Here is a 12,431-nt window from a genome sequence, read left to right as displayed (position 1 = left end):
AGAAACAAGCATTCAGGACCTTGTAAGGTTGGGTTCCAAGTGAAGAAGAACCACCTATGGTTTGGGCATCTTCTGATTGCATAGTCAAAAAGCACTCAAAAACTGACTTTCAGGAGTTTCAATCCAATACTAATTCTCGATTCTTGGAGCTGAAGCAGTTCCTGAGACTAAGTCAGGGAGCAAATCCCTGATGATGATGATGAAGTTCCCTCTCCAAGGACCTCACATAACCAGACCTAACCGCCCAAGCCCTAACACCTTGCTTTGGACACAGCAAAGGGAGCAGGCATGCTTTCCGTCACAGCACTTGCCAGGAGACAATGGAAAACTACCTCCAAACCAACCATGACTGGGGATCACACTGGGAAACTGCCAAGGATGAGCCTTGCCAGGCAAGCGGAGAAATGACTGCCATTTCTGCTGAGTGCGCCGTATCTGTGCTCAGGGAAGTTAAACCTGAATGACTGCCCAGAAGGCTCGAGCAAGGAGCCAACCCAGAGCCCTGTGCACCACAGCTCACAATAGTACAGCTCGCAAAAAAATGGGGGAAAAGGCAGTGGTTTTGGCAACTACTGCGTTTTACAGTAGCATTAGATAATGCACTTGTGAAGGGAGATCAGGGTCCTTGCAGAGCACGAAGGATAATGCAAGGTGGGAGAGGAACCGCTTCAACACTCATCCCCATTCCTTCCTTCCTTTGCAGCCCAGTCTCCCACCAGCCAGCTCGCCTCCATTCAAAAGAGCTGGGAGTTTTTCTCCATGGAGGACTAAATCCAGTGCTTCAAACTTCCCAACGAGGGAGGCTCAGCTTCACCTGGTGGGTGGACATCTCAAAGGCCTTTGAAAACAAACAGCTTGAGCTGTGGGGCTGGAGAATGAGAGATAAGGACTGGATAGGGATCCTTGAAACTAAGGCAAGGCAGAAATCAAAGAGGCAGATGACATCTCAGAGCAGAGTGGACTGCAATGGGAATTACTGCTGAGGGACAGCTGTACCGGAGCAGGTGGGCATGCTGGGGTACCCTCAGATGGGCTGCATAGGAGCCACCACCTAGAAAGGAGGAATACAAGGATGGGGAAGAAATAAATAAAAAAGGACCAGCAATCCTCTCTCACTGAGACATAAGGTCTGCACCGAGCTCAGGGCCATGCTGGCAGAACAGGGCAGAGCGGCCACAGAGAAGGGGAGGACATGCTGGGCACTGGCAGCCAGGGCACCAGTGGGGAAAAAAGGACCACTTCAGCCAGCCCCAAAGCTCCAGAGCACCCAGCATCAGCTTCCCTGCCTACACCACATGAGCCCAGCAGCTCGTGGTTAAGACTTGCTGGGACAAGTTCGCATGCTGCTGTGGTCCTGAGAAATGAGCTTTGCCTCTCCTTTCATCAGCTTGGTTTTTTTTTTCCCCCTTCTCCCCTCTTGCTCAGTGAGGATTCTCTTTTGCAATGGCACCAGCCCAGGGGATGATGCCCGAGTCCTTGTGACAGTACTTGCTGCAGAGCTTCCTGTCTCCTGCATCAGCACGTTTCTGGCTGCAGAAAGGAGGTACCGTAGCACTCACTGCACAAGAGCCGGGAGGACAGCTTGTCCCAACGCATTAGCATGAGAGATGATGTTGATGCTGCTGCTACCCATTTTGTATGGAATGTTAACAGAGGATTTTAAAAACACTGCTTCTGGCTGCAGAATCACCCAGGCTGGCCCCTCTCCAAAGCCCTCTTGGCCCTGCTGGGTGTTCAGGGGGACATCCCAGACCATCTACTGCCCAAAGCTGATACCATCACACTGTCTGCCATGGCCCAAGGGGGAATGAGCTACCTGTAGCAAGGAGTCACTTCAGCTCCTGGGTACCGGGACAGGGCAGCAGGCATCTCCACACCTTTCCCGTACGGCCTCCAGTCAAACTTTTTTCCAGCACGGGTAGTCATTAAAGCCCCACGGTCCTCACACAGAGATGTCAAAGGGTCACAAAAGGAATCTGCTGCTGCCAAATTCTGGGCAAACAGTGTCCTAGAAAGTCACAGAGCCACTCTGGCTCAACCATGAAGGCAAAGCTGCTTCCTAGAGGAACCCAAGACTTTGAAAGTTAAACTGCTTATTGAAAGCAGAGGAGGCATGGTCACAGATGGCCAGCAGCTCAAGGGAGGTGATCCTGCCCCTCTACTCCGCTCTGGTGAGACCCCACCTGCAGTACTGGGTCCAGCTCTGGAGTCCTCAGCACAGGAAAGACATGGACCTGTTGGAGCAGGTCCAGAGGAGGGACACAAAAACTATCAGAGCGATGCAACACCTCTCCTATGAAGAAAGGCTGAGAGAGTTGGGGTTGGTCAGCCTGGAGAAGAGAAGGCTCCGGGGAGACCTTCTTGTGGCCTTTCAATACTTAAAGGGGGCTTATAAGAAAGACGGGGACAGACTTTTTAGCAGGGCCTGTAGCAATAGGACAAGGGGTAATAGCTTTAAACTGAAAGAGGGTAGATTTAGACTAGACATAAGGAAGAAATATTTTACAATGAGGGTGGTGAGGCACTGGCACAGGTTGCCCAGAGAGGTGGTAGATGGAAACATTCAAGGTCAGCTTGGACGGGGCTCTGAACAACCTGGTCTACTTGAACATGCCCCTGCTCACTGCAGGGGGGTTGGACTAGATGACCTTTAAAGGTCCCTTCCAACCCAAACTATTCTATGATTTCCTCTCGCAGACAATTACACTTTCTTGGCTGCTGCAATTGCAAGGTTCAAACTGGAGTCAAGGTTAAAAAGCCTTGGCTCTTAGTGGGGGGGTGCTAGGATCTGAGCCAAGACAAAGACCTTACACAACCCCTTTTTTCTCTGCTCCATCATAAAATGAGGTAGGGGGGAGCTGATTACCCAGAGAGAGCTACAGATGTGCCCACCAAGCTCCTATAACCCTCCTCACCTGATAGTCAAGGTCACAGGCTCAGGGGATCCATTCACACTGAACTTGAACTCTTCTGTGAACTGCCCCAGGATGGTGGAACTGAAGGAGATCCGGATCACCTGGAGCCCGTCTGGCAAAATGGTGCCCTCCCGGGGCAGAAAGGTGAAGCAGGAGCCCAGAGCTGTAGCTGGAGGGACCAACCGGAAGAAAGCATCGATGGCTCCTTTGTTAAACAGGACCGCCTGCAGCAGCAAGAAAGCAAAATGGAAATACATAAGGAATCTTCCTTTCTTACACAAGGCTGACTTGTTTTCCCATTAAACAAGTAACATCTGTAAAAAGACAGAAGATGCCGTGTGCTGCTGCTTGGCAGAAGCCAAAGAATATGCAACAGGACAAGTTCTGCCTTTGGGTTTTTACATGCAAAGCAGTGATAACTTCATCTAAACAGAGTCACGCTGGGTTTATTCCACTGATACAGAGTAGTCTACTTTGACTTGCAGTGCAGAGGACCTGCTCAGCATCAGCAAGTTGATTCAGACCTGTCCCTAAGAGCAACGAAGGGCGGTTACTAGTGGGTCATCACACAACTGCTTCCGCTCCTGATGAGCCTGGTCCTGCCAAGGGCAGAACACGGGCAGCTTCCATGGCAGCCAACAAGTTCACTGCATGTAGAAGACCCCTCAGGCCAGCACTATAACCAACTTCAGAAGCACTCCCCAACTCTGCTACAGTACAGAAGTTAGGTTTCTCTTCTTTCTTCTTTAAGGTGATACTTTCTTAGTCTTTGCTCCAACAGACATGTCAGGAAAGAATGAGCGTGAGGTGCATAGCAGCTCCATCTATTCCAAAGAAGTTCTCTTTCCTAAATATACACAGCCACCATCTAAGATTTTACCATTACTGGAATAAACTGCAAATTTAGAACCAAGCCATATTTTGTTGAATGCTCGAGAGATCTACTGCCTCGAACAAGTGACACAATCCCGCAGCGTTTGTTGAAATTCAGCTCTTTTCATGTTGGGCAAGAAATGCCCACATCTGCCTGGGAGTACCGTCACGCTGTCCATCACCAACAAACCTACCCAAAGCAAAGCTGTCGTTTCTGATTGCTGCAGGGTGAAATCCTGCCATTTCCATGGACTTAGCTATCTGCTTTCAATTTCTTTTCCCTAATTTTTGTCCTTGCAAAACCTGTCAGAAAAACTGAGACAGAAGCATAGAAACATCCTTTGTTTTTCAACTTTGCAGCTGCTGCTGAAAATAGGCATGTATTCAAAGTCCACAATGGTAATTTGAACACTACTCTCGCCTCTTGTGTGTTTTACACCTTCGTTACAAATTGCACTTAGGGATCCGACGCTGAGCTGAGGTTCACCTCCAGTCTAGCTGCTTAGGAAAGCACTAACAGCTTCATCTACTTCATCACATTTTCTCAAGTAATCAAAATCATAAATTGATAGAGAGAGAATCAATAAAGTATCAGCATTAAATATGCACAGAGCGCACAATATTTCCGTAAGAAAACACCTTAATCTGTCCTTCCCTGCCACAGTCAAGGTTTTGAAAGTGTCTGGCATGATGTATTGCCTCGTCTTCTACCTCTTTCACTTGCTCTATCTTTTTTTTTGCAGAAGACTTGACACCACTGGGGGGAGGCAAATATATAGAAAGTGCCTTTGCTTCATTTCCAGAAATGCTTTGCTCTTCATAGAGCCAGAGGTGCACCAAGCCCGAAGCGTGGTGAGGGGCTCGTCAGCGAGGGGAAGCACTCCCAATTTCTTCCCTAGGGACAGCTCGGAGCCAGGAGGCTGGATGGCTTTCCTCTGACTCCCAGGAATTGGTAGGATGCACTTAACTGAAAACTCTTTGCAAGGGACTTGAGTTCAAACACAGTAACTTTGTTCCAGCTGCTTTTTAAGAGCCAGAGTACAAAGGTGCTTTGCATCTAGGGCTGAAACAAAAGCCTCTGAATACTTCTCTTTTTGACCCAGTGCTGCTTTCATGTGTCAAGGGGGGTTTTTTTGCATGAAGCCTCCCAGCTGACCTCAGATGGAGATTGCCAAAAAGCAGGGACTAGGGCTTCACAAAAATATACACCTTTCAGACCCCACCAAAAGTATCCAGATTCTGTGAAACCCCCCAAACTTGACTAGTATGTCAAATATTCCCTGCTCACAACTGCCTGAGTTGCCAGGAATCCCCCAGGTCCACGAGGCTCAGCGTTGCCCCGGGAGCCGTGAGGATCCAGCCCAACCCCTGCAAACCCCTCCTGCTCACCTCATAGCTGTGGGCTGATCCAATGAAAACCTTCCCGATGTCCAGCTGGTCAAAGTTGAAGCGGAGCTGGGGCCCTATGCCTTCACCTTTGATGCGCAGGGGCAGCCTGGCCTCTCGGCCTGGGGAGAGATTGCCGTTTCAGTACAGTAATTCCCTCTCTTGCCCTGGATTTTCCAGCCTGCCTCAATGCTAGTCCCTGACTCCGCAATGGATGGGACCAGCTCTAGATGCTCCAGGGAGAAGATACGGGACCCTTCTCCTCCCTCAGGACATATGCCCTTGGGCTGGTTTCTAATTTAGTAATCAGTTTGCACCCTGAAAACGGGATGCTGAGTTTAAAACACGATCTCTGAATTTCTTCCCACACACTTAGATGAGTTGAAATCCATGCAGTGAAGGCACAAAGCTCACAAAACAGAACTGAAGATAAAAATCTGCCATCTATACTGATGCAATCAGAGACAACAGCACAGGAGCCGAGAAGTACGAGCCCAAGCAAGGCGAAGCTCCCTGCTAACGGCCATACACACATCAACAGTAACCGCTCCCAGAAGACGACTTGACAGCACTTCCGTAAGACAGGATGGGCATAAAGCTTGTCTAGCGGACTGCTCGGATTCCGATTCCCAGGGAGGACGTTCACCCTGCTCAGTACAGCAAGGCCTGTGCAACGCTACCTGTATGCACCATAGACGCCGAGCCACGAGGTGACAATTCCCACACAGGGAGAGAAGCACAGGCTGGCCAGAAGTGGTCTTTTCGCAGACACCCCGCACTCAGCAGGGCTCAGTCACCTGAGGTCTGACAGCATCTGGGGAGCGGGAGGTGATCCAGGATCTGGGAGCACATTTGTAACTCAGCTCCTGCTGCCTCAGGCGTCTGATGATGCATCCGTGTAATAAAGATTCATCTTGGAAGTATATGGTCTATAGGGGCTTAGTGCTCGTCCACGAAAGCTGTTCTGCTGTGTCATTCTTTGGCCTTTCCAGGCACCTTGCAGCAGAGCAAATGCTGGCAAACCCATGGCATGAAAGCTTATCCCTTCACTGCCTTGGTTGGTCTGGGATCAGTGATCCAAGCTTGTAGCCAGGCATCGCGAGGGCTGGCCGCGGACAGGAGATCACCTGGAAACCGCAGGGACAGCGGGCATGTGCCAGCCCTGACCTGCTGACCACCCACCCTTCCCAGCAACTACATGAGAACCGAGGGGGCTGGAAGACTATTTGTGCCTCGCCTTCACCATGGGTAACAGAAGCAGGAGAAAGGAGCTGTACCTGAGATTTCACAGTAGACCGCTTTTTGATACACTCTGGCTTCACGGGGTTTAAAGATCACCTTGATTTCAGCCGAAGAATTTGGCCAGACATCTCCCTCCTAAAACAGAAGCAGACAGAAAACCATTTCTCTTTAAACGTTACATGTCTTGTTTTGAACCACAGCCCTGTAGCCTATATTTAGAGCATCAGTGAAGAGCAAGGAGCAAGCAACACTTGCCAACAACATTTATAAAAGAGTCTGGAAGCAGCTGCAAAAAACTGTCCAAGTCCCTTACCTTTACTGGCACCTGGGAGAGGCATTTTGTTAAATTAGGGCTACAACGAAGCAACCCAACTGGCAACCAAACTCCAGCAAATCAAGCAGGATTTCTTCAGAGGTACCAGCCAGTCTAAGGAAAAGGGACCTGGCTACACTTCATGTCTGTACATCATTACATGGAGTACCAGCATGCAGTACTGTGGGCAGCCAGACTTCTGGACCTCACCTTAATGCACTTCAGGAGCTCAAGGCGGGGTTGAGCTAGTTCTGGAGCCATACTCCAACTGTAACGAAGCAGGAGCCCTGGGACACACTCCAAAATCAACTCTAATGCATCGCACGATGCCCTTCAGGCTCAGCTCATCAGCTCCCACTCTACAATACTCCTACTGCTCTGACACAGTCTCTTGGTCACACCATGCTGCTGTCAGCTACAGTGGTGTGAAACTGCAGTTGTGCTGACATTGCTGGCTCTCAGCCTTCGATGGGCTAAAGGAGTAACCAAGAAGAGAACACGGTCCCCTTCCTTGGTTAAAAAAAAAAAACTAGTTTCACCTATTTTAAAAAAAGAAGAGGTTGGGCTTATTCTAGGGTTCACTCCAAGATGAGAAGGGATTTTGCACTGCTCAGACAGCAGGCATTCTTCGCCTCAGACCATGCAAATACTCAGAATCAGAGCTCTGGTTGATTGAAGGACATGGGGTTTTGCTTGCAGAAACAGAAAAGCAAAGATTTTTCTGTACCTATGTGCCATACAACTCAAAAAAAACCTGCCAGTCTTGTGTCCAGGCTCACAGATGCCATTGGAAGGGAGATTCAGACATGGTGTAAGTCCAGCTTATACAAAGGGATTGGTGTTTCCATGACTAAACTTGGGCTGAATTTGGCCTCCTTTCCACAGAGGACCATTTCATTCTTCAGGTCAATATGTGAACTGACAATGCTCCAATACCCTTTGTTACTCCCCATACAGTATGCGTCAGGTGTGCCCTTACATATAATAATCAATACCTCTGAGCACTCTAGGAACACTTATTTATAGCCCTTGCAGTAGCTCAGCTTTAGGCAGGCTCTCGCTGCCTGTCAGGAGCCCGCAGTTCAGAAGTGGTTTTTGTAACAAGCTCTCCCAGCCTCACCAGAAACCTGACCTTTTCTCTCGGCACGTCAAGGCAGCTGATGCAGGGATCTGCCAAGTGACCTCATTCAGGGAGGAGCAGGAGGAGGAGGAGGGGAGGTTCTCAGCTACAGCTTACCATCGGCTCAATGGTGAAGATCTCATCGGAGAAAAGCATGGAGTCTCCTTGCACCTTTGCCCTCTGGTTCCGGAAGGTGCGGGAGAGAAGGGAAAGGCGGTCTCGGAGAGTGGGGTCCACCGCGCACTCCTTGAGGAAGCAATCCGTCCTGTCCTCTTCCTGCCTCTGCAGCCTGTGACACAGCCTGCGGCCACGGGGAGAGACAAACCAAACAGATAATTCAATAAGCAACATATTTGCAGAGACTGCCGGGTAAGTGCAGGGGCAGCAACGCACTCGGGGAGGAACAGCAGCACCAGCAGCAGCTCAGCAAGGGGCTGACCCCGAGCCATGGGGTCCCAAATGGATCAGATGATCACTTCTTGCTCCCTGGCGTGGCAGGTAGTTTTACTCCACACTCACAAGTTAAGAAGAGGTTTTGGAAAGCTAGCAGCCCTCAAGAGAGCCTCCTGGCTCAAAGCCACTGCCACAACTGATGGAGAATCCACCAACCTCAACTGGCTTTTCCCACCATAGAGCTGCTCGGGGGGAGGCAGATAAAGATCAAGGAGCACCCACTGCAGGACTTCACTGGCAAGGGGAGAAGCACCTGGGGTTCAGCTGCAGGTTACGAGCATCACTCTTTTTCCTTCCTTTTTGGACCCGCGGGGATAAGCAAACAATGCCTGCTCCCAGTTCCCTAGACTGCCTTCCACCAGGGGATCCCGGCTTCTCTGACAGCAGGACAGTGGCCTTCGAGCTATGACCATCCCTAAGACTTCCAAGTAAGGAAGAACAAAACCTCCTGCTCAGACTCTAAGACACAAACTGGCACGAGATCAAATGTAATTGGAAAAAAAGAAAAAAAAAATCCGGTTGAAGTCTACTATGGGGAAACCTGGTTACTTCTGAGGGGAAAGAGGAACACTCAGGGTCCAGGCTGAGACAGGCAGCTGGGAAGAGATGGTAAAGGAATGGGCCAGGGAAGTACCAAGAGAAGGTCAGGAGGTTTCCTTTCAACACACTGAGCGTGCACAGAAGTCACACACTGTGTCATTAAAAAGAGAGAACAGTGGAAAACTAGTTTTGCCCTTCAAGGCATTTCTGACCTAATTACGTTGCACTTTATTTGCTCAGAGGCCCTCAGAAAGTGCTCCACTTTAAGGCAGTTTCCTGATCAGCTATGAGTTCAGACTAACCATATACCTACATCCATCCAAGTCTGAAAAGTCACACAAGGATTCCCTAAATCACCCAAGCTTTTAAGTGTCATTTCCAATTCACCCCCCCGGGCTGCAAGTGTTTCTCTGCTGCCTGAAATGGGAATTTCAAAGCTTGAGCAAAGACACACTTTCAAGAACCTGACCCATCTCTCACCACCATGAAGACATGGGTGGCTGAAGCCCAAATGCACTTCCAGGTCCTGTGCTGCCCTACCTTCCCTGCGCAACCCTCCACCTCCAAACTCTCCCCAGCCTCGAAGGAAGGGCACAAATACTTCCTTGTGCTGGAAACCAGGGCAACGCGAGGCAATTAACACCCTACAGCAGGGTGGCCTCAACTTTCACCCTACCCTGCACATTGCTGGAAAAGGAGCCTGCCACCTTATCAAAGCTGGAGGGGAAGAAACTGCAGTGACTATCGTAATAGTTATGTTATCTGCAGCTACGTTACGTCCCAGGTAACGAGTGCCGACACTTTCCTCAGCCTCATGGACCCTCTGTAGCCCAGGGATGTCTGGACCTCAGTGGTTTGTGCTCCCACAAACCACCAATTTGCTATCCAGTCATTGCAACCAACCTTTCCTCTCCAAAACATCTTCCTCAGCTGGAGTATGGGTGGAACTGGAATGGGAAGTGCTGAGCTCCAGCACCCTGAAGCTCAGTGACACGCACCCTGACGCTGGGGATGGTTTACTTGTCCTAAACCGTTCAAAAGCACCAACACCCCTGGGGCCACACGTCAGTTTTACCCTTGGGCAGCGTATCTTATGGAAACGAATCTTTCAAACGCACCTCAGCTTCCGCTGATCCTCCTCTTCCTGTGTAGCAAAAGCCTTCCACTGGAAGTGGGCTATGATTTCACTCCGATTGTGGATGACCACGGATCCGTGGTTTGACAGCGAGAGGTAAGTCTTCTCAACTGCCAAGGAGTTCCTGTCTAGCCTGATGTTGACATCTCCAGCTGCTCCATAAAGGCTCGTGTGGGTATCTTCACCTGCAACAAAGCAAAGGGCAGTCTTTGCTCACCTCACTTGCTGATGGAAGTACCAGGAAGAGAGCAAACCACAGGTAACAGAAGAAAGCGTTACAGCTTTTAGCTGTATTAGCAGTTCCACGGATCAGCACATTTATCTCATCCTGATAGCTGCCTGTGTACAGCACAAGGATGTCCTGGACACCATCTAAACCACCTTATTTCTGGGTGTGTTTGTAGAGGTTTATCCCCAATGTGACAGCATTTACAGTGGGATTTTTGAGACGTGCCCAGGTGGCCTTTGGGTTGCCATCCCACTCAGGTCACGGGGAATTCTGCATCAAAGTCATTCAGGTGACTCTGAGGAGTCCCACCACAGTCATAGCTTGACCAGGGTCTCCTGCAGGCACACCACCAGTGGTGGGTCTCTCCTGAGGATCCCTTGTTGCTGGCAAGCAAAGATGCCTGGGGGCATGTGGGCAGAAAAGGGAGGTTCAGAGGAACAAGTGAAGGGACAGCCCACCGCAGGATGGCACGCAGAAGAGAACTTCACTGTGTTGTAGAAGCAGTACCCTCACTTGCTGTTTGTGAAAATATGTCAAAATGAGACTGGTAGGGTACGGTCCACACCAGCCCGCCCATTACAGTCCTGCAAGCCCATTTTTTCAGCCTGGATCCTGTTGCTTATGCCTGAGCGTGCAAGTCTACGCTGCATATTCCCAAGCTATTCAACGACCAGAGTGAGGACATCTTTGCTTTCCAACTCAGACCAAGCTGAAGAGGAGAGAGCCTTGCCTGTGCACATCAACTGACTAATGGCTGGAGTCTTGCTGGGGTACCTGCCAGCATCGCACCCTCCAGAACAGACTCCCACCAAAGGCTCCCTCATTCACAGAGCTTTCAAACCTTCATTCTTCCCAACCAACAAACTCCTGGGAGTCAACCGAGCTCAAACGTCACTACCAAGCCCACTCTTCCTGTTGTGGGTGAGTGTTTCCCAGGTGAGATGCAAACAGCAAACATCAGACATGCTCTCCAGAAATGGCATTTCTAGGGAGTGGTGCTTAAAGCCTCCGAGCCAGCCCCAACTGACAAGCGCAGCAGCCCGGCCATGGCCTGGAGAGCATCCCTCTGCAAAGGCAGAGCCTTCTCCTCACTGCAGGGCTTACAGCAAGGCAGCCAGTGGATGCACCTGCCTTTAAAAGGCTGCCATGCAACAACACGAGGGGAGAGCTGGACGGACTCCTTAAATCCTAAGCCAGGCAACGCAGCAGAATCACATTCATTCTGGGAGCCGTGTTGGGGAATGAGGCAAGACTCGCCCTTAAAACAGTAGATCTCTACGGTCAGTCATTCATGTCTGCACATGGAGAATTCAGCCTTCATGCCTGTACAATCCTCAATTTCTTTGCTCTTAAGGCAGTCTGGAGTGGCAGGGATTTGTGGCCAGAGCTGAGTTACATTGGGAGAACACACCAGCAATGTTTCCAAGGACTGGACAATCTGCCTCCTAGAATGGACAATTTAGCATATAAAAATCACTGAACTTCAGAAGAGTTACAGAGACGGCCATGCTTTATAAGCATTACCTTTCCCCTGCGCTGAATCCTCGGCATACATTGGCAAGCAGATGAGCCAGGACCCAAGAAATGGGAGACAGGCACAGTGCTTCGAGCATGCACAACTCAGGTTTATGGAAACACAAGCTAATCCTCCACAACCATCAAGACAAACTACTACAAAAGAAACACCGTGAAAACTGTCACCTCACTGTCTAAACCCATGGCCACGTGGGTCTTGAAGTATTGGGTATAGTTCTGATCTCAAAAAAACTAGCTGAAGCATTTGAAATTAATAGAGAAGGGCAGAAAGTACAATTAAAAGTATGGAGCAGCTTCTATATGAAGACTGAACAGATTTCTCGGTTGAGGAATCCGTATGGGAGATAGATGGGAGAGGTTTGTAAAAGCACGAATGGCCCAGGAAATGTGAATAAGGAAAGACTTGTCATGATTTGTCACAAAACAGGAACCTGAGGGCCTGAAATAATCTTATTAGTCAGAAATTACACAAAAGTACTAGTACTTTTCCAGGGAAAAAGTAGTACTTTTCCAGTACTCTTTGTCAGCAAGAACAAGAGTCAAAGAAAGATCTAGCCCTCGGAATTTTACCCTATAGATTCTCTAGATGCATACAAATGAGGCACTTTTTTGTGCTTCTCTACCCAAAATTTCAGTAGTTCTTTCAAGAAAGCACTACCCATCCCATGAGCTTCTCAGAGTGAGCATAA

The 12,431-nt window shown here is 49.5% G+C and overlaps 1 pseudogene; it reads right to left on the bottom strand.

Annotated features, from left to right (window-relative positions):
- LOC132317721 (hydrocephalus-inducing protein homolog) overlaps nt 1-12,431 on the bottom strand; it is a 71,379-nt pseudogene that overhangs the window by 45,842 nt on the left and 13,106 nt on the right.

Source organism: Gavia stellata, chromosome 11, assembly GCF_030936135.1.
Source record: "Gavia stellata isolate bGavSte3 chromosome 11, bGavSte3.hap2, whole genome shotgun sequence".
Classification (NCBI taxonomy): Eukaryota; Metazoa; Chordata; class Aves; order Gaviiformes; family Gaviidae; genus Gavia; species Gavia stellata.
Note: the sequence above shows the minus strand (reverse complement) of the source record. Positions and strands in the feature narration are given on the sequence as shown.